Here is a 3,651-nt window from a genome sequence, read left to right on the forward strand (position 1 = left end):
TTCCACTGTTATATATATATATATATATATATATATATATATATATATATATATATATATATATATATATATATATATATATATATATATATTATCATAATATGCTGTTTAGTCGAGTAAAGAAACCGTAAAAAAGCTGTATATCCTTTAATAAAACAAAATAGTGTGTTGCTTTTTAAAACTAAATAGGTATTCACAAAAAACTAACAAATTATAAACCTTACGTGTGATTAGTAAGCCAAGGTTGCCTACTGTACTGTCGAAGGGTTAAATCGTGCTTCTTGTTTTCGTTGTAGACAAAGACAGTTATTAAGTCAGATAATAATGTTGTATAAGAGGGATTTAGAATAAAATCGACTGTACAGTCGAACCTGTGTAAGACGCAACCGCAAGGGAGCCAGAAAAAAAATCCGTCTTAGACAGGGGAATTTAGGGGGAGATGGAGGTTGAGGGAGGGGGGGGGGGTGATTCAAAGGCCCAGCCGATGGGATCAAGGATCGCTTGTCCGATCGTCAAGCAGTGGTCAAAACTTCACACCTCTCAATTGCTGTCCTGTCTGATAATGACGTGTGTCAGTCTTACTTATCCAATTACCACCAGTGTTTGCCTTTCATGGGACCACTGTTTGACCAATTAAAAACAGAAACGTTTGAACATCTCCTTTGCTTCCACCCTTAGCCCCACCCAGCAATGCCACCCTTCACTGCCATAATTGTAACAATGATTTGAGGAACTCTTTTCTCGGCTGGCCGTACGATCAAGGCGGCAGGCATTGGTCAATCTAATTCACACCTCTGGCTTCTGGCTACCCAGGAAAGTTTCCGTGGTGGCTGGCTACTAGAGCGCTCTCACGGGCAGTCGTGAGATTTCACACCCGCACTACACTGACCATCTGCATCACTCAGGGCTCACATGATGGGGTAACATCTAGGCCTACCCCCAAATTGCACCCCTACTCCCCTTCCTCGCTCAGCGGTATGGCCATAGCATTAGATCTAAGTTTAGAGCCGGCGGAACCAAACTTGCCAGTTTTGTTTCAAATCAGGGCTGAGCGGGCAAAGCATTTATCGTCTTAGACAGGTGAAACCCTAGGAAGGGAGCGGATTTTTCTTTCCGTTTCCGCGCTGGACAGGTTTCCGTTTTATACAGGTAATTAAAGAGGAATATATCAAGGAGGGGGGCGGGGCGGGGAGATCCGTTAAGACAGGTTTCCGTTAAGGCAGGTTCGACCAGAGACTAGACTACATGTATTTATTTTATAATCATTGGGTTCGACTCTAGACGGCCAGAGATAGTATAAGAACCAAGGAGAAAGCAGCGTACTGCTCGTGGCGCCGCGAAGAGAGAGAGGAGGCTCCATTAGTTCTTAACTCCTTGATAAGAACGTATGACGTATAGGTTCGACCTGAATCGACCGTAATTTAAATGTTATTTTATTCTCTCCCATGTCACCGGAAACGTGTTGTTTTTTAGTAGCAGCTGTCGACTCTTCCAGACTCGGAGAACAGAAACAATACTATTTACTGCGGTCTATTTGATGTTGCTGGGCAGCCCTCGTAGGCATCGGACAGGTAGGTTTGTCTTTACGAGTGATCTACCAAGGTTTTAATCTTTGCTTTCCTTGTTTTTTGCGCTCTTAAAAATATCAGAACACGTATTTTTGGCCCCGAAGATCACCCGAGCTTGACTAGCCGGTGGAAAGAGGGTTTGCATTCCTATCGATGTTCAGCAATTGTCGACGTCGACGGGCAGAATAATATTGAGATTTGTTTACATCTTGCATTTCGCTATGTTACAACTTAGATCTAGATCTACATAATCATGTATAGGCATAGGTCTACTTCTTTCCTCTCCCCCTTTTTGCTGTTGCAGCAGATTTTCAGGAGCTTAAACAATATTTTTCGCCAACTTGCCTCGTACTAAGGCCAGGTACAGGTAGCAAACCCACATAGATCTAGTATTCTAGATATATAGAAATAGAATCTAGATCTAGATATAGATCTAGATCTAATCTAGATCTAGAATCTATATCTAGATCTATATTTAGATCTAGATCTAGTTGTAGTTTTATGTGGTGGTAGCATTTGATTCATTGATTGATTGAATATTATTTTTTTGTAAGTCAAGTGTAACTCTGTAATAGATAGATTGGCGATAGGTCTAATAAGTAAATGTTTCATGATTGGGTTGGATTTAACTTTGGCGGTGGACCCACCATGTTTACTTAGCATTAATTTGATTAATGCGCACAAGCCATAACAACAGTTGGGGGTTTCAGGGGAGTTGGCAACAATAATAATCTAAAAAGGCTATTTGCAACGCCGCGTTCTGATTAGCTCCCATGCTATTTGAAACGCCGCGTTCTGAATAGTGCCCATCATGCTATTTAAAACGCTAGTACTAGATTCTAGTAGCCATCGTTTCTACATGAGATCTTATAATATTGTAGTTTTTTGTTTTGTTTTAGTAGAGGTTTTACGACACTTGCAACTGCATAAGGTCTAATATTGTAGTTTTACCTGAATTGTGGAAGTTTTCTCAGTTTCTTGATAAACCTCCATGGATTTGACTCCTTTTTATGACGTCTTCTTCCGATCAATCCTGGGTCGATCTAGATCTAGATCTAACAATTGTTTCTGACACTGACATTATTTGTTTGCACAAAAGTAGTCTTGTTCATCTTTCATAATCATAATTTGAGTTTGAGTTTGATCAAGTAAGTCAAAAGACGCTTGGATAACAATAACAAGATGGTGCAACTCGGTCTAAGCACTATTTCCTGTCAATAGTGTCATCGTACAATACCTAAAAATAATTGTTTGACCTATCTCTGCGTACACTTTACATTTTGCTATCACACATAACGTCGCTTGATCTAGATTTCTAGACTTCGGCCTTGAAATTAGCAGAAGGTGGTGTCTTTCTTCTCTAACGTTAGGCCTAGAGAACGTTATACAAGCTGTTTACGTTCTCTAATGTTCAGTGATCCCAAGCATGGCATCGAATCCTGGTCCTTGAAGGTTTTTTTCCTGTCCTGAGCCTAAAATTATTTTTTTAAAATAATTAGACTCACTGACCAAGGAAAGAGCTATTGAACTTTAACCATACCTAAGTTGGTAAAAGGAAAAGTATAGACCTACTTTGCAGGTAAAAGCTCCTCTTGCGGAAAAAACCCAGAATGTGCATGCTTCATCACCACATAAAAAACTACTACAAAGCAATAAGTTTTTATTATGGGAAAAAATTGTTGGTCAGTCGGGAAGAGGAGAAGAAGAAAAAAAAACAAAACAAAAAACTTCCAGGACCGGGATTAATTCGTACCCACGCTCATAAAATAATGGTTTGACTTCAAATGCAGACGTGCTGTCCATTTGGCCATCAGAACTTCCAACAACGAAGCGTAGATTAATCCTTATATTTAACACGTAGCATTTTATTTAACACTGGAGCTAATCGCAACGCGGTGTTGCAAATAGGCACTTCCATTTTAAAAAGGTAGTGTAGAGTAAAATGGAGCTCTTTTGCGTTGATGAGTATATGTGCTCGGTGTTCTGCGTACGTGAACTTCCGCTTATGCACGCCTCTCAGTCCACATCTGTGTGTGTATGTGTGTGTGTGTGTGTGTGTGTGTGTGTGTGTGTGTGTGGGAGG

At 40.1% G+C, this 3,651-nt stretch overlaps 1 protein-coding gene across 1 annotated transcript in view; it reads left to right on the plus strand.

The window, feature by feature from the left end:
• The first annotated feature begins 1,378 nt into the window (after window positions 1-1,378).
• The window catches only part of LOC101863121 (fas apoptotic inhibitory molecule 1), a 14,689-nt gene continuing 12,416 nt past the window's right edge, over window positions 1,379-3,651 (plus strand). Inside the window, exon 1 of the mRNA XM_005104602.3 lies at window positions 1,379-1,571. The gene's annotated coding sequence lies outside the window, so the exon portion shown is untranslated. The remainder of the gene's footprint in view (window positions 1,572-3,651) is intronic.

This window comes from Aplysia californica, unplaced genomic scaffold (assembly GCF_000002075.1).
Source record: "Aplysia californica isolate F4 #8 unplaced genomic scaffold, AplCal3.0 scaffold00428, whole genome shotgun sequence".
Lineage (NCBI taxonomy): Eukaryota > Metazoa > Mollusca > Gastropoda > Aplysiida > Aplysiidae > Aplysia > Aplysia californica.